The sequence below is a fragment of the Aquarana catesbeiana genome, linkage group LG13 (assembly GCF_042186555.1).
Source record: "Aquarana catesbeiana isolate 2022-GZ linkage group LG13, ASM4218655v1, whole genome shotgun sequence".
Lineage (NCBI taxonomy): Eukaryota > Metazoa > Chordata > Amphibia > Anura > Ranidae > Aquarana > Aquarana catesbeiana.
In genome coordinates this window covers 115,237,595-115,264,646 of record NC_133336.1, presented here as the reverse complement: position 1 = coordinate 115,264,646, position 27,052 = coordinate 115,237,595, and positions in this window count along the sequence as shown.

Sequence of the window (27,052 nt, the reverse complement as noted above, 5' to 3'; positions counted from 1 at the left end):
TCTGATACCACAGCGCAGTTTTAGATCATAAATTTTTATCTTGTACATTCTGAGTAGTTCTGGATTGTGTTTTTAATACATTTCGGTTGTTTTGGTTACTGTACTATTGGAGTCTATTTCTGTTTCCTTCTACACGCTATTGCCCGTCATTCATTTGTATGGAGATACATGGGAACAACCTCTGACCTGGACAGCAGAACATCTTTTTATGCTATTTGTGCCAACCATGAGAGTGGAAAGCAATAGATTGTGGTGAGTGTGTAATCTGCTGGGGAAAGGGATCACTATCACCGATGAGGAGGTATGTGGCGGAGTTCAATTTTATAATAGAAGATTTGGACACTACTTTTCACACTTTTTCGGTGGACTTTTTTCAAGTTTATTATCATTTTTCTTCATTTTCTTCTTTTTGTTTTTATGAAGAATATTTTTCCTTTATTTGTTCATGTATATTGTCACATTTGTTATGAATAATACACATTAAAAAATTGTATTTTTGATTTACATCAGAGCACAGCGCTACTGTTTTAAGTAATTATTTTGATGGTCTATTTTGATTTTAAGGTGGCAGCAGTATATTCAGAGAGTGTGGGATTGTTCCCATTGTTTGGTTCACCTCCATAGTGCGGAGATCTTTTTTTGATTTTTACTTTTAGAACACAGCCAAGAAAGACAATGCTCCAAATGATGTCTAGAAAAACATACTCAAGGGGTGATGGGAACGTTTAGATTTTCATGTGTAGTCAGATTAAGGAAAACTTCAAACAAGCTTAAAGTGGTTGTAAACCCACTAATAAAAAACAAACAAAAAAAAACTTTCAAGACAAAGGCATAATGAGCAAGTATGCATAGATCGAAGCCCCCGCAGCGGTCCTCGTACACCGCTCTGGCCGGCTATATTGCTCCTAGAGTTACTTCCGGGTATCGCGGGCTCCGGTGCTGTGACTGGCCAGAGCCGTGATGACGTCACTCCTGCGCATGCGCATGAGAGCCGCCGGTAACAGCAACCATGCAGGTTTAGGAGGTATCCGGGGTAGCGACAGGTAAGCCTTATTATAGGCTTATCTGTAGTAAAAAGTGGTTGTAAAGCGTTTACAACCACTTTAAGAAGTTGGTTGTGTGCAAAAGAAGTTTGCAATAAAAAGACTTCTTGTTAGTTATAATGGCAGAGGTGCCCAGAATGGGATGTGTAAAAATAAGTAGGAGTCGCCAGCTTTCACCAAATGACTCCTCCCAAACATGCGGACATCATTGCTCCTAGGAAAAAAATTTGTTTTTAATCTGAACTGAGGAAGTGACACGTTGAGCCATAATATGCACTTTATTTGGTGAAATTAAGAAACTTTTTATTCAGTAAATCTGACAACACTATCCATTTTTACACATCCTATTACAGGTGCCTGTACCAATCTCCTCTTGCACACAGACAACTCCTTAGTCCCACCTGAGAATCCCAGTGTTGACCCAGGAAACCCCAAGGCTTAAACAGTGACCACCTCTTCCCTGTGTGGTAATGGGTAGGGATGGGCGAAAGGTTCGGCCCGAGCATAAGTTTGGGCCGAACTTTCATTGTTCGGCGAACAAACGACCCGTTTGTTTGGCCCCCCGAACTGAACACAATGCATTGCAGCGCTGAACAGTGCATTGCAAGCCCTGATTGGCTGAAGCAGTAGGCTGAAGCAGGCTAAATTGGACACTGTCGTCATGACTTTATCCAATCATGGCTCATTCCCGCCCCATAGTATAAAAGTATTCTTTCAATGGCAGCCATTTTTAGAGTGATTTTGCAGTGGAGAGAGATAGAACAGGTATCTGTTCAGTGCTATTAATTAGTTGGTGTGCTATACCTTGCTGTTTTGCTTCAATTGTCAGTGTAGAATATTAGTTTAGTGTCAGTCTAGGACTAGTATGAGTGTAGTGAGGAGGACCATCATTCAGCTTTGCATAGTGTGCAGCTAGAGTAGGGACAGCTCAGATAGTTTCACTGTAGTTTAGTGAGACAGTGTCAGTAATCTTTACATTAGTGTATAGCTAGAGTAGGGACAGTTCAGATAGTGTCAGTGTAGTGAGGGTTGAACACCGTCTATTTGATTGTGTTACTGCCAGTTTAATGCCATTTACATCTGTGTGCATTACTGCCAGTTTAACGCCATATAGTTTTGTGTGCGTTGCTGCCAGTTTAACGCCATATAGTTCCTTGATGATGCCCAGCCATTACTGGATTTAGATGTTGGTTCTGAGGTTGAGGATGACAGGAACATGAGCCTAGAGAGAGGGAGGAACACTGGTAGACAAACTGGCATTCAGGTTCCCCCAGCCACAGTGTATTGCCAAGTTGTCTCCAGTGGTAATGATGAAGATGGAGGAGAGGGAGATGATGATGGTGATGAGGTCACTGATGCGACTTGGGTGCCAGATAGAGCGAGGAGCAAACTGAAGTGAGGCGGCACAACCCCAAGGAGGCCGACATCAAGAAAGAGTAGAGAGCAGCCACCCTATTCCATTACATTCTGCAGCTGTTATCTCCTGGCCCACTCCCCAAAGCTCAGCTATCTGGGCCTTTTTCAACACATCTGCAGCAGATCGCACTGTTGCTATCTGCAAACTGTGTCTCAGGCACATCAACCACATGCTTAACAAGGCATTTAATGTCCAACCACTCAGACCATTGGCAAGAGCACCTAAAAGCCACACAAAAGGGGCACAAATCTGTCCCTCCTCCTCCTCCTTACCCACTTTAGTCTGCCTGAGCTATAGCGAGTCTTTACTTCTCAGCAGCCTCCACTCACAGGGATGATGGTATAGCACAGGGTTTCCCAGGTCCTAGCAGCACATCTGCCACCCACATGCCCAACGTCTAAATGCAAGCTTGTCAAAGCTGTTGGCTCTCCAACTTCTACTTTTCAGCCTGGTGGATTCTGCCCCCTTCTGTGAATTTGCATAATGTGCTGTACCACAATCGCAGGTTCCCAGTCGCTCACTACTTTTCATGTAAGGCCATTCCATCTCTCTACCATCACATGGAAGGGAATGTTCTGAAATCGTTGGGCAAGGCAGTCAGCCATAAAATCCACCTTACTGCTGACACATGGTCCAGCAAGCATGGGCAGGGATGATATATTTCATTCACAGCACACTGGGTAATGCTGCTTGCAATTTGAAAGGATGCAGGACAGGGGGCTTGATGCTGCAGCCTGTTGTGTTCCCATGTCTCCATACAGCTGGTGGTGATGATGCCAGACCTGCAAGCTCTACCCCCTCCTCCTCCTTCGCCACCTCCATGCCCTTCTCTGCAGAATTGTCCTATGAGCAACAGGTACCCCCTAAGCGTTCAAAGGGCTATTCAGGCTAAAAGGTGCCATGCAGTGCTTCAGCTGGTGTGTTTAGGGGACAGGAACCACACCGGAGCAGATATTCTTGCATCTCTCCAGGGACAGGCCCAGAGGAGGTTCACACCATGCCAGCTGGAGCCAGGAATGGTGGTGTGCGATAATGGCTCAAACCTCCTGTCCGCCCTTAGATGGGGAAAGTTGACACATGTGCCATGCCTGGCACATGTCCTCAATTTGATGGTGCAGCGTTTCCTAAATACGTACCCAGGGTTGCAAGATGTGCTAAAGCTGGCCAGAAGAGTCTGTAGCCATTTCAGGCGATCATACATAGCCAGTGTTCGGTTGGCTGAAATTCAGCGGGGAATTCCACCTGCTCATAAATCGCCTGATTTGTGACATGTCCACCAGGTGGAACTCGACTTTGGCAATGCTGCAGCTGCTATACAAGCAGCAGAGGGCCGTCAACAAGTACCTGTGCAAGTACGGCACGACAACAGGCTCAGGCCGCCTCTGCTTTTTTTCCCCACACCAATGGCTAATCATTAAGGATGCACTGTTTTGTCACTATTTGAGAAGGCCACAAGGATGGTAAGCAGCGACAGTGCATGCATCAGTGACACAATCCCTGTTGTGTTCCTGCTGGAGCAGACTCTGCGTGGCATTATCGACAAGGCACTGGAGGCAGAGCAGCAGGAGGAAGAGGAGGACTTCCTTTCCTCTCAAGGCCCACTTTATCCAGACACCATCATTCCTATGTCACAGAACACACAGGAGGAGAGAGGGGAGGAGGATTCTGGCACTTCCATAGGCTTTGAAGAAGAGGAAGACATGTGTCAATCTGTAAGCGATGGCTTTCCAACTCCAGGACCCTTTGGAGTAGTATGTGGCTGGAAGGAGGAAGTTCCAGATGCTGAAATCCTGAGTGACCCCGAGGTCACTGTCTGCTTATCAAGCCTCGGCAAATTTGAGGCACATGGGCAACCTCATGCTTCAAAGCCTGTGAAAGGACCCAAGAATACGTGGCATAAAGGAGAAGGATGATTACTGGTTGGCAACCCTCCTTGAAGGTCTCAGAACTCATCTTGCCCCCACAGAGAAGGCAGAAAATAAAATCTCTTGAAGACATGTTAAAGAGGATTTTATTGAACATTTTTCCTGACTCCAGTAGGTTACAGTGTCATGGACAACGTAGTTTTGAGTCTTCTGTTGGTCAAGAGAGGAGCGTTGGAGAAGCCGTCCGCCTAAGTGAGGCACTTCAGAATTTTTTTAGTCCTCGCCGCCCAGGGCTGTCAGCTTCCACATCCCATCGGCAGCGTCTGCATCACCTGGTGGACGATTACCTTGGGGCCAAAACAGAGATGGAGAGCTTTCCATCTGACTTACTGGGTCATGAGAATAGACCACTGGCCAGAACTAGCCCAGTATGCTATTGAGTTGTTGGGCTGCCCTGCATCCAGCATGCTTTTAGAACGGGCATTTAGTGCTGCAGGAGGTTTCGTTACTATTGATCATAGAATGCGTCAGTCCACAGACTCCGTGGACCGTTTGACTTTTAGAAAAATGAATCAGTCCTGGATTACCAGCTATGAAGCCCCTGATGCTGATGTCACTGATTTTTGGGATGTGGAATCTCTGCAGGCCTTCGAGGCTGCCTAGCTTTGAGGGTGTTCAATCATTTCATCTGGTAGAATGTTTTTGGTAGCGGTTTTATGGGCACAATTAACACCAAAAGACCATTTTTTCTGCACCTGTTTGACAGGTGCAAGTCATTGCAATTTTTTACAGCAAGGCCAAAGACCAATTTTTACGCACCCGTTACTTCTATCCAAAGTCAAAATGACACCAGTATTTATCCAAAAAATCTCTAATTTTGTTCCCAGTGTACTACATTGTGGCCTCATCATACCCTCTGGCTCCCCAGCTGTTGCTGAGCAAAATAAAGGCAGCTTGCAGGGAAAATGTTTTTTTTTTTTTTGGCTTTATAAATGCAATTATTGCTGCAGCAGATTCTAGACAAGGTACAGATCTGCCACTTTACAGGTAGACTAAGGGGACCCCCCAGGCACTATATTGGAAGGAATTCTTCATTTTTATGCTTTCACTTTAAAAATCAAAAAATCACTGCTCATTAAAAAATTAAGTTTTCCACAAACTTTTTTTTAATTCATCATGTTCACCAGGGCAGGACCCGGACCCCTATAACCATTGTATGCCCAATTACTTGCATAAGTAACCCTTCAAAATGGGCACTTTTGATTTTTGACGTTCGGGTCCCATTGACTTTAATGGGGTTTGATATTCGTGTGGGAACTTTTGCGGTGTTCGAAAGTTCTTGTGCGAACTGAACAGGGGTCCATTCGGCCCATCCCTAGTGATGGGTTTTCTCCATCTGTACACTCAGACGTTTGCATGCTTTCCCATTCTTTTGGGTGATTTCAGCCTCAACAGCTATTGAGTTATGTTATTTTTCCCTTCTTTCTATTCTTCCCATTGTGGACCCTTTTTTTTTTCTTTTTAGTGAGCCATGATTTTCTTGGAGTAAAACACATCCCATATATGATGCAATTTAATACAATATAAGGGCTTCTCCATCAATCTCCCCTTTTTTTCTTGTGGACAACCCAAGAGTGAGCCATGATTTTCTTGGAGTAAAACACATCCCATATATGATGCAATTTAATACAATATAAGGGCTCCTCCATCAATCTCCCCTTTTTTTCATGTGGACAACCCAAGCTACATCTGAGATCGCTAGCCAGCTCCATTGGAACCACACATTTTCAGGCTTTGCTCAGCCACCACACCACAACCTCTAAACAGGCTGAAGAGCTCTGGCAAGGCAGCTTCCACACAGCCTTCAATTGGCACCCAACAGTAGTTCAAATCATACAAATGCAGAAAGGAACACCAGACCAAAAATAGATAAGAGTCCAAGATAATTTAATTGTTGTTAAAAAAAAAAACCTCATATCAGAGCAGCAAACATGTTCCAGGGGGACAAAGGATAAAACACAGGTTGGACTCAGAGAAAAATAATGACTTCACAGATCTATATTAGAACTAGTATTAAAATGGAAATTTACCCATAACAACTTAATAAAAAAATGATGTTCTTTAGCAAGGAACATACATTCCACATGAATAATTATGCTTCCAAAATCAGTATGTGCTGTAAAATGCCTCCAGCATTGTTACTGTTTTTGCTTGCTGTAGGCTGCCCAGAGCCCCGGAACAACAGTAAATCTTTAGGTTGTCAGCAGATTGGCCTCTACAAATTCAGCACACTGCCTCAAAATAAAGAGCAACTGGGCATGTGCTGAGCATGGTGAGACAGTGTATTGCTGGATTTTAAACAGTATTGGCACATATTTTTTATGTTTCACATAGCTATACCTGTAGAAGGGGCCAAGTAACAATTTTACTGCAGTTGCTGAGGAGCAATGGCCTATGTTTATTCAGCATGGAGTCACATCCAAGAATTATTTTTTTGTCATGGGGCACCTCAGTGAGTGGAATTTTCTTTTCTTTACAGGAGGCAATCATGTTACAGCTGATGCCTGTCCCAATCCCTCTTTTAAATATGTCTCAATGCAGGTGTCAGTTTCATGACTCTCTTCCTCTATTCTTCCAGCTCATCTCCAACTTCCCATTGAACTGGATCTTTTCAGAGTGTTGTTAGAAGCAGAGAAAGCATGCACAGATAAATGCTGGGAATGATGCTTTTACTGGATCAATCTTCATTTGAAGCAAAGAGAACGTGTTTTATTTTTCACAGAAGGCATTGTATGTTGGGTGCACTTTGCTTTTCTCTCCACCTCTGCCGATTTCCCTCTTTTCTTATTGCAGAAGTACATAAATGCACCTGGGTATCAGAACTAATGTTATCATACCCACCCAGACCAGAAGAGCAGTGGTATAGTTTACATGGTGAGACAGGTTGAATATTTCATCAGACAGTGGCAACTGCTCTTTCAGATTCCAAGATCCAACAGGTAAAACTCCACTTTATCACCCCTCCCTCTCCTGATTGGAGGATCATTTTCCAATTAAGGACACATACGGCACACATAAGGCAGTAAGAACATTATCTTTTCATGTCTAGAGGTCATTGAAGCCTAGATGCCCAGACCAAATGTATCAGTTAGTATGCATCAGATAACTAGAACTACATAGGGCCTATTTATTAGACATGTGCAATTAGTTTTATAATGAATCGAAATTCGGACAAATTCTGCAGCTTTCGGACATTTGGATGCATCCGAATAAAAAAATAACGAATTTCTAAACTAAACTAATACAAAAGAAATTATAGCGAATATAACTAATTAATTTGACATGATTCGGTAATTTGTTAAAGGTCTAAAGAAACAAAAGGTCAACTCAAAGTAAATCTTACAGTCCAATCAGCTGATTAATTTTGTGCTGGAGGTTGGTTTACTGGCAAAGTGCATTCCTGAGAACTGAGTGAGAAGGGTGTTGCATTGTATTTGAGCAGAGGAGAAGAGATATTGTCATTGTGTGTGTTAATAGATTCAATAAACAAACGACTTTCCAAACTACGAATCATTATCACGAATATACATTCAGGTCCATAAATACTGGGACATCTACACAATTCTAATCTTTTTGGCTGTATACACCACCACAATGGATTTAAAATGAAAAAAACAAGATGTGCTTTAACTGCAGACTTCCAGCTTTAATTTGAGGGTATTTACATACAAATCAGGTGATTGGTGTAGGAATTACAACAGTTTGTATATTTGCCTCCCACTTTTTAAGGGACCAAAAGTAATGGGACAATTGGCTGCTCAGCTGTTCCATGGCCAGGTGTGTGTTATTCCCTCATTATCCCATTTACAAGGAGCAGATAAAAGGTCCAGAGTTCATTTCAAGTGTGCTATTTGTATTTGGAATCTGTTGCTGTCAACTCTCAATATGAGATCCAAAGAGCTGTCACTATCAGTGAAGCAAGCCATCATTAGGCTGAAAAAACAAAACAAACCCATCAGATTGTTAGCAAAAACATTAGGTGTGGCCAAATGAACTGTTTGGAACATCCTTAAAAAGAAATAATGCACCGGTGAGCTCAGCAACACCAAAAGACCCGGAAGACCACGGAAAACAACCGTGGTGGATGACCGAAGAATTCTTTCCCTGGTGAAGAAAATATCCTTCACAACAGTTGGCCAGATCAAGAACACTCTCCAGGAGGAAGGTGTATGTGTGTCAAAGTCAACAATCAAGAGAAGACTTCACCAGAGTGAATACAGAGGATTCACTACAAGATATAAACCATTGGTGAGCCTCAAAAACAGGAAGGCCAGATTAGAGTTTGCCAAACAACATCTAAAAAAGCCTTCACAGTTCTGGAACAACATCCTATGGACAGATGAGACCAAGATCAACTTGTACCAGAGTGATGGGAAGAGAAGAGTATGGAGAAGGAAAGGAACTGCTCATGATCCAAAGCATACCACCTCATCAGTGAAGCATGGTGGTGGTAGTGTCATGGCGTGGGCATGTATGGCTGCCAATGGAACTGGTTCTCTTGTATTTATTGATGATGTGACTGTTGACAAAAGCAGCAGGATGACTTCTGAAGTGTTTCGGGCAATATTATCTGCTCATATTCAGCAAAATGCTTCAGAACTCATTGGACGGCGCTTCACAGTGCAGATGGACAATAACGCTAAGCATACTGCGAAAGCAACCTAAGACTTTTTTAAGGGAAAGAAGTGGAATGTTTTTTTTTTTTTTTTAACAAAAAAGTTTATTAAGGTTTTCCAAAACAAACAATTTACAGCGGATTAGACATAGATACAGACATCTTACAAAGTTTTCTTACATTTCTTAACAAATGTAGGATTAGCAGTCAAAGCAACAATATGTTAACAAGAACATTGCACCCATCCCGGGTGGAGGTATAGGGGGTCACATTGATTACCTTTAGCTCGTACACTTTAATCCCACATTCTCATAAGGAGACCCAGAAATTTATTGGTGAGGAATAGTTTATATCAATTATCGTGAGCCATGACCCGGGGGCCTTAGTCAATAGTTAGATGTTTTGCCTTCATCCATGCTGCCCAAATCTTCTCAAATTTTTTAGGGCAATTTCTTCCCATATATGTCATTTTTATATAATGGTAATGCCCTATTTATCAAGGACTGCCAAAGCTGTCTGGTGGGTGGCTGGGGCTGATTCCACTGTAATAGGATTGCCTTTCTAGCATATAGTGTAGTGTAGAAGATAAAGAGTTTCTTCCCCCATGAGACCTCCAGGAAGTCGCAAATACCTAACAAAAGAGGGATCGGGCTGTATGGGATCATCACTCTCCCAATAGAGTTAATATCAGCAAGTATATTTTCCCAGAATTCCTTCACACCAGGGCAGGACCAGACTGTATGGAAGAAGTCAGCGTCATCCGAGCCACACCTAGCGCATCTCGCCAATCTATTAGGATAGATTCTCGCTAAACGTACTGGAGAGTAATATGCACAATGGAGAAACTTCAGTTGCATGAACCTATCTCTAGCCGAGATTGTAAGGGGTAAATATTGCTGAATTATAGGGGGGTAGGTGCTGCGCTAACCAGAAGAAAGCTGTAAATCTCTGTCTATGGTCAATTAATAAAATTACATAAAATTCGCATAATAAATCGCATAAATAAGTGTTGACACTAAAAAACATTCAAGTCTTAATAATCAGCATCATGTGTATGTGAAAAAAAGTGCATAAAAAATCCTTTTCAATTGGTATATACTAAATAACAAAAAATCGCATGTTAAATCGCATAAATAAGTGTTGACACTAAAAACATATAAATCTAGATAATCATGTGTTGGTGCACAAAGGGACATAAACACTACTTCATGTGAATAATTCTAAATAAAAATACATAGAATAAATCAGAAATAACCATCAAAAACATATCCTTATAAATGGTGCAAAACGTACAAAGTGCCAGTGCTTAAAGGTGATCTAGATATCGCAAATAAAACACATCAATCCAACGCAATATGGATAATAAATAATATAAATAAATGTCCCAATAATAGTGATATAAAATATATTGTGCTGGCCTGCGAAACAAATGACCAATGACATGCCAGTAAGTGCAGCAAACTTAAAGTGCCAAAAGTCATTGAAGGTGCAAAACCAAGTTCTGGTGTATTCAATAAAACAACAGTGGGGTGTCTGGGATGCAATTCACTCAGTGTCCTCTTCGTGCATAAAACACTAATGTAAGCAGTGGCCCCTTACCTAGCGGTGCTAGGTCAACCGCATGAATTGTAGCTAAAACGCCAGGTCCTGAGCCTCAATCGCATCCTATTCCGTCCCTACGCGTGACATCACCGATCACGTGACTGGAAGACTGGAAGTCACGTGATCGGTGATGTCACGCGTAGGGACGGAATAGGCTGTTTCGCATTGCTAGACACAGAACGAGTTCGCTGCTCGTAGGAGAGAGGTTTGCTCTGCATTGTTTTTATGTGAGTACATCTACTTAAAGATTTTTAATAAAGCATTACCTGGTTAATACATACTTCACTATCAAGTACCTTTGTCCTGTATATTCCTGTACATACATACCTGAGATGTGGAGGCTGAGCTAGGATCCGCGCTGGTCCAGGACCCCTGATAGGACCATAGCCACTTGTAATCAGCTGCCATTAGGATAACCCAACACCGGCAAGCGTGGATATAGGGATTCGATTGAGGCTCAGGACCTGGTGTTTTAGCTACAATTCATGCGGTTGACCTAGCACCGCTAGGTAAGGGGCCACTGCTTACATTAGTGTTTTATGCACGAAGAGGACACTGAGTGAATTGCATCCCAGACACCCCACTGTTGTTTTATTGAATACACCAGAACTTGCTTTTGCACCTTCAATGACTTTTACACTGGCACTTTAAGTTTGCTGAACTTACTGGCATGTCATTGGTCATTTGTTTCGCAGGCCAGCACAATATATTTTATATCACTATTATTGGGACATTTATTTATATTATTTATTATCCATATTGCGTTGGATTGATGTGTTTTATTTGCGATATCTAGATCACCTTTAAGCACTGGCACTTTGTAAGTTTTGCACCATTTATAAGGATATGTTTTTGATGGTTATTTCTGATTTATTCTATGTATTTTTATTTAGAATTATTCACATGAAGTAGTGTTTATGTCCCTTTGTGCACCAACACATAATTATCTAGGGAAAAAGAAAGCGTTTTAGATCAAAAAGATAAATTGCCAAGTAAAAGTACCATCATCCCAAATGTCTAGTACAAAAGCAAGAGCCTGAGGTAGAGAGAGGTCGCAGTTAGCTGCCTCTGTCGGCCAGTATCTCAATACCCCATGCAAGAGAGCAACAACCCCTAAAGAGGGGGGGGGGGGGGAAGGGGGACTATTACGGTACCAGGTGTGATCGAAATTAAAATAAAAAGGGATAGAGAAAAAAAGCAATAATATAATATAAAAATTCCATTTTAATAGAAAACATGGTTAAAAGATTGTAACAATGTCACATACAGTTGTAATTTAGAAACGGAAGCTTCCGTTTCTAAATTACAACTGTATGTGACATTGTTACAATCTTTTAACCATGTTTTCTATTGAAATGGAATTTTTATATTATATTATTGCTTTTTTTCTCTATCCCTTTTTATTTTAATTTCGATCACACCTGGTACCGTAATAGCCCCCCATTCCCCCCCCCCTCTTTAGGGGTTGTTGCTCTCTTGCATGGGGTATTGAGATACTGGCCGACAGAGGCAGCTAACTGCGACCTCTCTCTACCTCAGGCTCTTGCTTTTGTACATGATTATCTAGATTTATATGTTTTTAGTGTCAACACTTATTTATGCGATTTAACATGCGATTTTTTTGTTATTTAGTATATACCAATTGCAAAGGATTTTTTATGCACTTTTTTTCACATACACATGATGCTGATTATTAAGACTTGAATGTTTTTTAGTGTCAACACTTATTTTTGCGATTTATTATGCAATTTTATATCATTTTATTATTTGACCACAGACAGAGATTTACAGCTTTCTTCTGGTTAGCGCAGCACCTCCCCCCTATACCTCAGTTTGATTTTGGGCTTATGTCTGACCTTTGCTTCGGTGCATGCAGCTGTCCAGTCGCATACGTGCGTTTTTACTATTTTTCTGAGTTTTTGTTTTCTTTTCTTTTTCCAATTGGGTAGCGCAGGAATATTCTTATTACATAAATATTGCTGAATCCCCTCCTCCCAGTCCTCATCCGTCAGTTCCGGAATATCCCTCCGCCATAACTCACACAACTGGAACACTCTAGATGTGTCATGGGACGCAAATATATTATACAGTGTGGACAGCGTTTTCCCAGTATCTGGGGATTTAAGTGTATTTTCCACAGACGACCCCTCCAGATTCAGCGGGCCAGGGAATTGGGACCGGAATGCATGGCGCAACTGAAGGAATCTGAAGAACATATGATTCGGGAGATCCTTATCTCTTTTTAAGGCATCGAAAGAGACCAGTCGGCCCTGTGTTACTATATCCCCCAAAGTTTTGACCTCATATCTAGCCCACACGACCGGGTCAGGAATAGAACGAAAGTGAGGCAGACGAGGGTTGCCCCATAAAGGAGTCGCAGGGGACCAGTCATTGGGTCCCATAAGCTGTTTTTGGACCGTATCCCAAACCTTAAAAGTCGTTTTCATGGGAAGAGTCACATGAAGATTGGATCTGGGGCCTCTATGAACCAAGTTCCCCAGCTCCGCAATTGAACCAACCAACGCCGCCTCTGTATTGGAAGCGGGATTGGTCGGGTCCTCCGAGAACCACCACTTAACAGTCACCTGGTCCGCCGCCCAATAATATTTCAGAAAGCAGGGCAAGGCCAGTCCCCCCAACACAAGTTGTAAAGTTGATCTAGCTATTCTAGGAGCCTTCCCATTCCAAATAAATGAGGTAACAATACTGTCTAATGCCCCGTACACACGGTCGGATTTTCCGATGGAAAATGTGTGATAGGACCTTGTTGTCAGAAATTCTGACCATGTGTAGGCTCCATCACACATTTTCCATCGGATTTTCCGACACAAAGTTTGAGAGCAGGATATAAAATTTTCCGACAACAAAATCCGTTGTCAGAAATTCCGATCGTGTGTACACAAATCCGATGGACAAAGTGCCATGCATGCTCAGAATAAATAAAGAGATGAAAGCTATTGGCCACTGCCCCATTTATAGTCCTGAAGTACGTGTTTTACGTCACCGCGTTTAGAACGATCAGATTTTCCGACAACTTTGTCCGACCGTGTGTATGCAAGACAAGTTTGAGCCAACATCCGTCGGAAAAAATCCTAGGATTTTGTTGTCGGAATGTCCGAACAAAGTCCGACCGTGTGTACGGGGCATTAGTGTTTAAAGAAGGTTATCGGTATAGAGATTGGGGTTTGACGGAATAAATAAGTAAATCTGGGTAATACCGACATCTTGATTAAGTTAACGCGGCCAACTGGTGTTAAGGGTAGGGATTTCCATGTGGCGCATCTCTGGGAGAAGTGATTGACCACTGGGTTTAGGTTGAGGGTTATATATTTTTTTTAAATCTCGATGTATTTCTACACCCAAATATTTAAACTGAGAGACTCTACTAAGCTGCCCATCTGCCTGCAAGGAGGCAGAGCCAGCATGGAGAGGGAACAGGACTGACTTCCCCCAATTTATGCATATGCCCGAGAATTTGCCAAAGTTATTAATTACCGAGAGGGCTGCCCGTAGGGAAGTACCATCGTCCCTAAGATACAATAAGGTGTCGTCAGCGTATAACGACCCCTTTTCCTGTATTGGACCCCTTGTGATCCCCCGAATCTCCGGTGTAGCACGGAGGAGGGCGGCCATGGGCTCAATCGCCAGGGCGAAAAGTCCCGGCGAAAGAGGGCACCCCTGTCTGGTCCCCCTACCAAGGGGGAATGCCGGAGAGAGTACCGTACCCGTGCGTACCTTGGCCGTCGGGGCCTTGTACACCATCTTGACCCAGGAGAGGAAGACTGGACCGAATCCGAATCTGCGGAGTACTTCCCAGAGATAGCCCCATTCTACAGAATCGAAGGCCTTCTCCGTGTCTAGAGAGGCCACAATTTCGTCCTCCATATTCTCCTCTCCGGAGGCCAGGACTGCATACAACCTACGAATGTTTATATCGGTGCCCTTCCCCGGCATAAAGCCTGATTGGTCTTCGTGAATATGGGTAAGTATTACATCGTTCAGGCGTCTGGCGAGAATTTTGGTCAGTATTTTTGCATCAGCATTAAGCAAGGATATGGGTCGGCATGAGGGGCATAGTTGAGGGTCCTTCCCTGGTTTGGGTATAACCACTATAATGGCTTGTGCCATAGATAGTGGGAGCTCTCCAGTTCGTAGGGTCTCCGTAAGCATTGCATGCATCCTATGGGCTACATCACCACTGTATAGTTTATAGAATTCGGGAGGGAGACCATCTATTCCCGGGGTCTTCCCCGTCTGCATAGAACCCAAGGCCTGCTGAACCTCCTCCAAAGCTATTGGGGCATCTAAGCTCTCCCTCGCTGCGTCTGTAAGGACCGGAAGCGTTATCCTGTCTAGAAAGTCTGAGAGCTCGTCAGGAGAGTAGTGTGTCCTAGAAGAGTACAGAGTCGAGTAGTAGTCAGCAAAGCAAGCATAATGTTCACCGGGTCGGATACTAGAGTCCCATCACTCTTTCGGATACGGGCTATGGTGGAGATCGAGGATTGTTCCTTGGCCAGCCAGGCTAGAAGCCTGCCTGTTTTGTCCCCTTGCTCGAAGATTCTATGTGTCTGGGCCAGTTGGTGTTTATTTGCCTTGGCCACTCTGAGTAGCATAACCTCCCAGTAGGCCACCCTCATATCTTGTGCTATAATAGGGTTAGAGGTAAGGGCAAACCTAGTCTCTAAATCTCGGGCCTTAGCTTCCGCTTCCTCCAATAACATTGCGTCATTTCTACGTCCCTTGGCTATGGATGACATGTAGCAACATCTAATGTAGGCTTTAAAGGTGTCCCATACAGTCCCTGCTGTGGCGGAATTGGCATTAGATAACCAGAATTGTTTAATCTCTTTGACCATCTCCACTTCTATAGTAGGATGTTCAATCCAGAACTGAGACAGCCGCCAGATTCTATCTGCCTGTGGGGTAGCAGTTTGCAACGTACACAGCAGCGGGGAGTGGTCAGATATTCCCCTTGAGGGTATCTCAATGTCTATAATTTTGGGAAGCATGGGTAGACTGGCATATAACAGGTCAATACGAGATAATGTATTATATGAGGAGTGACATGTGTACATACGATCCGATGGGTGTTTCCATCGCCATACGTCCTCCAATCCCATTGTCTGGGACCAGCGGAACAATGCCGAATCAGTGGCGGGGTCTGGGGACAGTTTATCTAAAGAGGGGTTCGGAGGGATATTAAAATCTCCCGCTAGGATTACGTTATCCGTGGGGAACTGGGCAATCAGGGTAACCATTTTCTGTAAGAGGGAAATATTAGCCGGAGGCGGCAGATAGACACCCACCACCACCACGGCTATTGTGTCAATAACAGCATGTAACAGCACATATCTGCCTTCTGGATCTATAACTACATCTAGGGGTTCAAAGTTGAGAGATCTATGGACCAAAATACTAACCCCCCTGGCATAACTAGTGTGCGTAGCATGGTAGTGGTGTCCCACCCACGGTCTCTTCAGTCCCAGTACTCTACCTCCCACCAAGTGTGTCTCCTGGAGAATGCAGATATGTGAAGTATATTTTTTAAGGTAATCAAAAACTAGAGAGCGCTTGATTTTATGGTTAAGACCTCTGACGTTCCAGGACAAGATCTTTAATGGAGCCATATCCCGGGAGGACAGATAAATACAACGGGGAACCACATACCTCGGGAACTTACGGGAGCCCCCCCCCACCCCACCCCTCCCCTCCCCCATCAGTGGGCAAGCAAGGAACCCGCAGGAAGGTATTAGGACAGGAGACTTCCTAGCGTAACCTAATCGTCTGATGTTATAGAACCATTTGTATTGAAATGCATTCAAGCATGTAAGTATAAGAAAACCAAGAGCAGAAATAAAACAAAACAAACAAAAAAAACTGACTTCCCTCCCATCCCACCCCACACCCCTTTAATTGAACCTTGGGGTGTTTGAGTACCCATAACAACCATAAACCAACTTAAATGTAGGAGAAAGCTCCTATGGGGGCAGTGTGTAGCAATCGACACACCTAGGACCTAATGGAGCGCAGGGACTCCACTACACGCATTACCTGCAGGCCATTGCTGATAAAATGGAAAAACATGGTAGGGGAACAGAGAAACCCTTCAGCATTTACACAGCAACTCACACTTAGATCACTCTAAGATTACAAACTTAGTTACACGAGCTATTCGCTCAACCCGTAAGAAATAAACAAGGTTAAACTTCCCTCCCATCCCACCCCACCCCCCAATAAGGGGGAAGGGGGATAAAAGAAAGGGATTATCCTTTCCAGGGATAGCATAGCAACCCGGCAGCCTAATAAAAAAAAAAAAAAAAACACTTGCACTTAGACAACTCTAAGGGTTTAAGCTTAGTTTCAAGAACTGGTAAATTTAACCTGTGGAAAATTGAATTTGGTTAAACAGTAAGAATCAAATATTTATGCTTATATTGGAGAGCTAGTCCAGAGGGAGGACATCTCGCCCCCAACCCCTCCACCAATTTAGTTCCTCCGTAGGCGAAACACAGTTCCGGTATATACATCAGTATTACCTGCATGCTCCTACTTCTGATAGCAGGGGCGCAAAAATAATAATAAAAAAAAACAAAAAAAAAACCCACAACGTATAATTAACAGCGCACTATGCCTCGGCCCCCGCCTCCCCCCCACCCCCTCATCGTGGGCATAAGACCCATCACCCGCATTATCCCATTGGAGGGATTAAAGCAGTTATAAAGGTCAGGAGTTCCAAGTCCTCCGGCTTCAGGGAATCACTGGGGGGGTGGAATCGGGGAGAAGGGAAGAGGGAAACCCCCATCAGACAGTCAAACGTCTCAGGATGACCAAGACACGGCAGGCCCCCCTCAACCCCCTGGTCCAGGCCCACACGGCACAGTACTATTCAGAAATTCCACTATGCCATTGAATGGTACAACAATGCCACACTGTAAATCCTGGCATCACAGGAGTCAGGTGGGCCACTTCTACCGGCCATCCGATCTCATATGAGGAGTGAGATAACAAAGTTAAAGAACTGTGTTTCTTACCACCGGATATCGTGAGTGAAGTAGAAGGGTATTGGTGGTGCTCTCCGGTTTAAGGATCAATGATTGCGTGGCAGGGATTCAAGCCACCTGGACGCCTCCTCCGGGGAGGTGAAGAATTTTGTAGTTTCACCATCCACCACTCTGAGCCGGGGAATAACATGTTATATTTGAGTCCCTTAGTGCGCAGTTGGGCCTTGACTTGGTCGAATGTCCTGCGCTCTTCTCTGCGTTTCCACAGAGTAATCAGGAAATAACATGAGCTTCGCATTTTCCGACCATAGTTCCCCCACTTTTCTCACTTCTCTCAGGATCAAGTCACGGTCTCTAAAGTTCAGCATGCGAAATATGAAGGTGCGTGGTGGTGCTCCTGGTGGACCCCGAACCGATGGCATCCTGTGGGCTCTTTTCTGATTGCATCTGTTCAATTTTGGTAGTAAGGGTAGTTTGGCATCCTGTAATAGCCTGCATAAGTGCGTGAAACTGTTCCGTTCCCAACTGGGACGGCTCTGCCTGCGGCTCTGAGTGCTCTGTCTGGGACGCCATGTTTGAGCGCGCCGCTCCATGTGTATCCCGGGTCGGCAGCGGTGTTTTAGGAGCCGCTTGTCGTTTCCCCTGAAAACCGGAGGTCTTCCTTCTCATGCCCGGTCTCAGTCCCAGCTTGGCAGTTAGTGCAGGATACTTGAGAGTTTATATGATCCGATCAGTCAGAGTACAGAGCCTGCCAGCCGTGGAGCCCTGTCTCTCACCTCCCAGCAGGGCGCTCCACGTGTGTGTCACAGCCGGCGGCTGCGTCTGCAGAGCCGAGTGCCGCTACCCATGTACTCCGGATTTCTCTCCTCACGTGCCCGGTCTCAATCCCAGCTTGCCAGTTAGTGTAGGATACTTGGGAGTTTGTATGCTCTGATCAGACAGAGCACAGAGCCTGCCAGCCGTGGAGCCCCTTCTCTCACCTCCCAGCTGGGTGCTCCACGTGTGTGTCACAACCGGCGGCGGCGTCTGCAGAGCCGCTACCCCTGTACTCCGGATTTCTCTCCTCACATGCCCGGTCTCAGTCCCAGCTTGCCAGGTAATGTAGGATACTTGGGGGTTTGTATGCTCTGATCGGTCAGAGTGCAGAGCCTGCCAGCCGTGGAGCCCCTTCTCTCACCTCCCAGCTGGGCGCTCCACGTGTGTGTCACAACCGGCGGCGGCGTCTGCAGAGCCGCTACCCCTGTACTCCAGATTTCTCTCCTCACGTGCCCGGTCTCAGTCCCAGCTTGCCAGGTAATGTAGGATACTTGGGGGTTTGTATGCTCTGATCGGTCAGAGTGCAGAGCCTGTCAGCCGTGGAGCCCCGTCTCTTACCTCCCAGCAGGGCGCTCCATGTGTGTGTCACAGCTGGTGGCGGCGTCTGCAGAGCTGAATGCTGCTACCCCTGTACTCCGGTTCTCTCTATTCCCGGTCACAGCCGCAGCTTGTCGGGTTTTTTATCTGTAAATCCCTTACGAATGGATAATAAGGCCTGTCAGGTGCGGAGCTCCCGGTCCTCACATCCTATCTGGTCGCCATCTTGACCACGCCCCAAGAAGTGGAATGTTATGCAGTGGCCAAGTCAATCACCTGACCTGAATCCGATTGAGCATGCATTTCACTTGCTAAAGACAAAACTGAAGGGAAAATGCCCCAAGAACAAGCAGGAACTGAAGACAGTTGCAGTAGAGGTCTGGCAGAGCATCATCAGGGATGAAACCCAGCGTCTGGTGATGTCTATGCATTCCAAACTTCAGGCTGTAATTGACTGCAAAGGATTTGCAACCAAGTATTAAAAAGTGAAAGTTTGATGGATGATTGTTAATCTGTCACATTATTTTTGGTCCCTTAAAAAGTGGGAGGCACATATACAAACTGTTGTAATTCCTACACCATTTACCTGATTTGGATGTAAATACCCTCAAATTAAAGCTGAAAGATTGCAGTTAAAGCACATCTTGTTTGTTTCATTTCAAATCCATTGTGGTGGTGTATAGAGCCAAAAAGATTAGAATTGTGTAGATGTCCAAATATTTATGGACCTGACTGTAAATACATACATAAATATCGAATTTCAACTAATACAAAAGAAATTATAGTGGGTATAACGAATGAATTTGACATGATTCGAGATTCAGTATAACGAATATCGACACTACGAATAATAACGAATTATCTGAAAATGAATTAACGTAACATAACAATTTCCCATTGTGCATAAGTCTACTATTTATGAATGTTTCACACAACTTTCACTCTAGAGTTACAAATTCTTTCAAATCCATCTTATGTGAAAAATGTATAAACCTTGGCAGTGGCCGCTGGTGCTCAAAATTTTTTGGGGGGCACAAACAAACTGAAAAATTCTGAAAAAAAACCATCGATTGCAGTCCCACTGTGCCATCAAATGCAGCCACTGTGCCATCAAACGCAGCCACTGTGCCCATCAATTGCCGCCACTGTACCATCAAACACAGCCACTGTGCCAAACGCAGCCACTGTGCCTATCAAATGCAGCCTCACTGTGCCCCATCTAATGCAGCCTTACTGTGCCTGATCTAATGCAGCCTCACTGTGCCCGATCTAATGCAGCCTCACCGTGCTCAAGTTTCTTCACTTGAACAACAAAGCTCCCGCCCATAGTAATACTGTGGGCAGAAGCTGTTCGGCACTTTGGTTTGCGCCGCAAAGCAGGTCAAAAGCCTGCAAATGAAGCGCCTCATCTGCAATCTCTTGATTGCATTGATGTGGCGCTTCCCATAGTGCACTGTGTCTGGCGCCTGAACACAGTGCACTTGAAGAACATTTTTTCTATTTTTTTTAAAGGAACCTTTTAAAAACATTTTTTTTTTGTTTGTGACTGCTGGGTGGGGGGGCAGCGCCTGTGCACCCCCTATGGACTGGCCCCCACTGAACCTTGGTTCAAAGTTGTGTGACTCTTGGATGAAAACATTGATAAATAGATCCTTATGATTCATCAGTTAGCTCAACAGTGAGGTCTGTGAACTAGGGATGTACACAGGTGCGCATTACTTGTTTTATGCTGCATGGGAGGCTAATAGAAGTCCGGTGTCCTTACATTAATATACTTTATTCAGATATTTTCAGCATTCTTATATAACAGTGTGTCTAACAAATGCTTGCTCTTGAATAAGTAAGATCAGTTGCACATTTTCTCTATTTTAACACCTAGAAAAACTGTGGCACTTTAATTAATAATTTAATTTAATAATTTTAGTTGCCACCAGGCTGTGAGTCAAGTCAATGTATCCTTACCTTCTATTCACATCAGCATATATCAGTTCATGTTTCCTTATCAATACTATGCTACTTAGAAGTCAGACCCTATATTATTGCTCTCACCAGATAGATCCGGCCAGCAAGTGCCCATCAAGCATCAATGATAAAAATACAACTTTGCGTCTCAAGCCTCTCTGCTATGCCCACTTTCTGATGACACACGTGAAATGCATGGAAGAGTGGCTTGAAACGCAAACATACAGGAGCGCCTCACTTCCGCCGGGTCGCTGAAATGCATGCCTCATGCTGCTAGTCAGACAGCGGTACAGATTGGTTTCACAGACCCCAGAGCTGCTAATGTGCCAAACTTTTTTCACATTGTACACATGTAAGTGCAGCTATTTTTTATTTAATAGAAACAATATAACACTATTACCTGCCTTCTGTGGCTCATTTGGTGGAGCCAATTTCACAGAGCCTTTGATGGGAAAAGGAGAAGGACAGGAACTTACTATTTGTGGAGGATTTATACTTATTTGGAGAGTTTGACTTACAAAATCACGCTTCTTGGTTATTGGCCGACCTTATCAGAGCCAGATGGTGAATATGGTGGAGATTGACCCAGGAATGGATTGAAGTTGTATTTTTATCATTCATGCTTCATGGTTACTTGCTGGCCGGATCTATCTCGTGAGTGCAATTCATATCTCACTTCAGGTGGAGCACTGTTGTATTTGGATTATTGGAGACCCTTTATTCACAGGACCTCGGTGTTGGAGAATTAATTCATTACAGAAATTATGAACTTTAATTTATGATACTTTACTACACATTTTATTGGTTGTATAGTTTTTTCATCATTGTGGACATTATATTATATTACATTATATATAGATTTACATGAATTTTGATCATATATTGGATGGATTTATCAATTTATTAATTATTTTATTTATTCACTTAATCATTTTGATTCACATTTTACTTGATTGATTAGTTGTCGCCCTTTTGATCTTCTTTCATAATTTATAGTTATTCACTAATTTTAGGAGCAGCACTGGCATTTACTATTGCATTAGTTTAAAATTGGCGCCATTCCCCTTTTTTTGTATTCATAATCCTATATTATTGCTAATTAACACTTTATTGAATAACATTTGCTGGAGATGATTGTGCATAAATGTAAAGACGTACTAATAATATCAACAGGAATGGCTGAGTTCCTTTTATTGCTTTGAACATTTAATGTAAATGAATGAAGAAACCCTATCAATCAGCTTTATCAGTATAAATGACTCTTGGGAGACTGGTTGTGCAGCTACTGGGTAAACTCCACTGACATCTGACAAAACTTCCAAGTGAATTTCAGGTCAAACATCAACATTTATTCTAGCATGCGGTGTATACTTTGCTAAAATGCATATTTTAATTCATGTTAAGTGAAAATGAGGCTGCAATTTTTACTTGACTTACAGCTCCTGTGCATCTTCATAAAATACAGTTTTAAGAACTCCAGTCAAATAGCTTTATACACAGTTTAAATTTAGACATATGAACTGTTTATTTACAGCTTAACCTCTTCCCGCTGATGGTACGCATTGAGACAATTTGGGGATTTTGTAGCTCATAGGAAACACAGAAATGTGTTTTAGGACTTTTTCTGCCTAATTTTATTTAAAAGTGTAGCTTCATGCTCCTGTTGACCAGGTGCTTGCATGTAAATTTAGGGGGTTATCTGTTCTGTATACAGTTCAGATTTAATCTGTGGCTAAATTAGCTTCTGTTGCAGCATTGGCTGTGTTGCATGTAGTTCCACACTGTTGTCTGTAGGTGTCATTGTCACCACAGACCAGTGTTGGAAGAGCAACAGGCTGAAGTGTATTGAGTGCTCTTCTTTCTTGGAAACAGCCCAGTGGGGATGGTCCACTGCTGTGCATTCTGGGAGAGGGTACTTAAGGGGCAAACGCCATTTTCTTCACTCTCTTACCTCCTGGCCCTCCTGGCCTAAGGTATGTGGTGACATTTCTCCTGCCTCGGGGCCACGTTGGCCTGAGGCTATATACAGTAACTACAAGTAGGCCCAGAAGCCTGTCTGGGGCCTACCACCACAGAGGTGGTCCTTAGGTTGTCTTGCCTGTTAGGAAGAAGCCAAGCTGAGGAAATCCAGGGGAGGACCCTTGCTGGAGAGAGCCAGGATGAAAGCTGGTCTCTCGGAAGGGCCTGGTAACTTACTTGGAGGACGCACCTATACCTAATCAACCTGCCTCACAGTACTGCCGGGTCGGCTTAAAGGTTCTGGTACTGTGTTTGCTGTTCATCTAATACTAAATCCTGTGGCAGAGGATTGTTGCACTACTTCTAAATCCTGTGGCAGAGGATTGTGCAACCATTTTGTTCTTTTAAAGTCTGTGGCAGAGATTTTTCGTCCGTGCGCCATTCTGGCTGCTAGGTCAGTGAGAGAGGCCCATCCAGGTGGGCAACATCTGGTGACTGAAGGTGTGTTTGTCTTCAGGATCTAAAATCCCTCAGTGATCTGCATAAGGTATCTGAACCCTCCTGCAACTCCCTTTCTACCTTTTTACTGCTACTTCCTTAAAAGTTTTGCAATAAAGCAAGGCCTAATATAGACTCTAAGTCCTGTGTCTGGTGGAAATACAGGTAAGGGGGTGACGGCAAGACCCAAATAAATCAGCCGCTCCTTCGGGGGTAAGTGCTACAAAAGTAACACAAAAGTTCACATAGATATCTTCCCACGCAGGGGTTCTCACCATTAATATGAAAAGAAAAAACAACATTCAGCCTCGAGGCTCTCTAAGTTGCTCTACTGCTTTGATCGGTATCTCTTGGTCCTCTTGACCATCATACCACATCCAGTGCTCATGCACACATGCTGTACCTCAGCTCTGTGTCTTTTTGGCAGTGTCCCAGTTGCTCCGTCTGTCCCAGACTGTTTCTCTCACAGGCTTGTGCCTCAATCTGTCCTGTCCTGGACAATAAGGTGCAACGTGCACCACTCAGAGCTCCTTTGCAAATACCGACCCCTCGAGAGGGTGGGGCCCTGAGCTTTAATCCTGACTCTAAGATGAATGCAGCACACACCTGCATTCAGTGCACCAGTGTGCCTGCTTCCAAGAAATCCTGGCCCAGACCACCATATTAAACAGTGGCACGGGATAGCCCTGCCACAGCATACATACGGCCTCTCGGTGGGTGGGCATTAATGTAAAGGGCCGCATATATGCGGCCCTATGTAATCACTTTTCTGTGCCTGAGAGAGTGTGCCCTGAACAGTCACTGGACCAGAAACCTCCCAGTGCATGCTTGCAATCATTAGCTGTGACAGCCAATCAGATGCCCACCTCCACCTCCTGACATTTAGAAGCTCCTAAAGTGAAAAAACTGAATGGGTTCCCCATCTACACAAGCAAGGGGGACAGGGGAATCCTCGGCTATAAGAATGCACTGATCAGAGCTGCAGCGCTGATCAAACTAAAATTTTCCAACAAGCCTATTCAAGAGCAGTTGTTCATTAGATGGGTCGAAATTTGACTGGATCCTGCTGCACTGGTCGAATTTTGATCATTCTTAGGCCAGCTTTAGTCATCTTCCTGCTCTCAGTCTGTGATATGACAAAGAAAGAGAAGCAACACAATGATGAGAGAATCACTAACGCTCTGTTTTCCTGTAAGCAGTTTGAAATGTTTGCTTTGTGTGCCGAATTATTTACAAACTGTATATGGTCATAAGGTGCCCTAAGCATATATTAGGGGTGTTACTATTCAAATTATTACAAACATAAGCCAGCTTGGGAATCTGTCATTTTGTTGCAATAGAACTTTTTTATAACACTATTAAAGATCACTTTTATATCGTTTTTAATAAAAGACCTTCTCCCTGGTGAGCATAATTTTTTTTCGCTACATGCCCCCCATGGCAGTGCACAGCTGTCAATGCAATTTTTTTCACAAAAGCTTGCAAATTTTATGCAGCTCCCTTAGGCTTCAATAGGGGTTGGTGCTATGTTCAGGGTTCCTATACTTTCTGCTGGGTTTGCCAAACCTCCGGCGAACCAAACTTTATATGGTTTGCTCATTCCTAATCTTAAGCCTCGTACACACTACTAGTTTTTTTTTTTCGTTCAAGCCAGTGGGCTGATGGAAAAAAAAAAATGACAGCTCAGGTTGGAGTCGCTGTATGAACTATGCAATGTTATTTGTAGCAGCGCTTTACCATTTTTTTGCTGAGGTTAAGGGTTAAAACAATCTGTAAGTAACAATTACCTTGGCCCCAACCTCTGATGTTTCTTGGAGTACCTGGTAACATTATCATTCCCCAATCCTGCCTCCTGGTAAAGCTGGCCACTTGAGATTCTGTGAGAATGCACTCCAGCCTATTTCAGGGACATACTCTTGCGGAATTCTGAGCACCAAGCTATCCCAGGAGGCACCAGCACTTCTAGAAAGTGTTAAAGGCTAGGATCAAAGTAAGTATGTATTTCCTTTTTTTTTTTTTTTTTTTTGCAAAACTTTATTAAAAAATTAATATTAATAATTGCCATTCCTTTTTAGTCTGCAGTGTGGCAGTTTTTAGTAACCTCCAATGCAATATGACTACTTGGAGGCCTTCTGTACACAGTTGGTGATTGTCGCACTGATTTTCCCAGAAGTTTGCACAAAGATATGCAGTAAGTCATATTCATGTATCCTCTGTAACAAAACTCAATTTTTTTCTGGGACACTCCCAAAGGGTTAATTACTTCTGAAGAGATGCTGACCCTGCAACTTTTTCCATTGGAACACTACAAATGCATCAGCTGATTAACAATAAAAAATCACTTCCTTTCAGATTCATTCTGTACATTCATAATCAAACTGATTTTTCTTCAGAGCAGAAGCAGGTAAAAATCAGCAACACAGTTTGATAAAATCCTTGCAAATCCTTACATTAATCACCCAGAATGGATTTTTTTCTCAACAAAAGTGGAGTTACCCTTTAAATCACTTCTTTGACTTTTGGAGTTAAATGGCACCCAGCAACAAGTAAGGAACATGTTATCACTATAGTGCATATGGACAAGCTGTAAAGAGGTTGCAGGACATCTGCAGCATTAAGCTGTAACAAAGGATAAAAACATGTTACATAAACGTAGAGAGGCCGCAGGACAATACTACATGTGACAAAGGATAAAAAAGGTACGAACCATTACCACCCACATCCAAATTCTCCAAGATACACTGCTGGATGCTGTTATCTGCAGATGTGCCTGCATAATGTTAAATATGCCAGTTTTTGTTAGGCGTTATAAAATCTTTTATAATACTGTGTATTCCATTTTTCCTGTTTCACTAGACTTCAAAGTGCCTCACTGTGCTGACTGAAGGTTTTAAGAGCAGTTTGCTTTTCAGTTTAAAGGGTAAGATTTTAACTTATAAGTGGCCTTTTGGTTTGAAAGACAAACTGCTCTGAAAAGTTTAACTTAAACTTTTTAACTTAAAATTACAAGCTGTCACTGAATGCATTATTTTTCTGCAGAATATGCTTTCACAGAAGCAAGCAGCATGTTTTTTTACCCCCTGGCTTTCTGACAATTTAATGCTGGGCCTAAAAAAAATCCATGGAAACAGTAACAAACTCTACTAAATTTTACTTCTGATGTTTATATGGAACTGATACATTATGCCTCTGGACCAGATGAGCTTATACTCTAATGCTACCAGTAAAGCACAATATTATTATTATTATTATTATTTGTTAATGCATAAAGAGCTTACAACCAAATTGCTCTACCATACTCCAGAATCAATTTGGGCAGAGCCTCCTGAACTTAATCCATGATAGTAAACTAACCAAAACTAAAGGGCAAGACCAACCATTTAGTGACTATGCTGTATTCAGGTGAAAGTCCCACCAGCCCCGTGAAAGGATGGAGGGATGAGTGTTTGCGAAGAACAGCCAAGGAGTTAGGAAAAGTAAGGGCTCAAAAAAAGTGAAACAAAAGCCTAGCAGGACACAAAAGAAATGCTTCTGGCTAGTAAATATTGATAGAAGGTATCTTGGGGTGTCCACCATTAGACTGAGCTTTTACATATGATGGTATAAAGTGGATTACAGATTTACCTGATAATAGCTAATAATTTGGACTTGTGTCAAAGCTATTTGTGGCAGGCAAA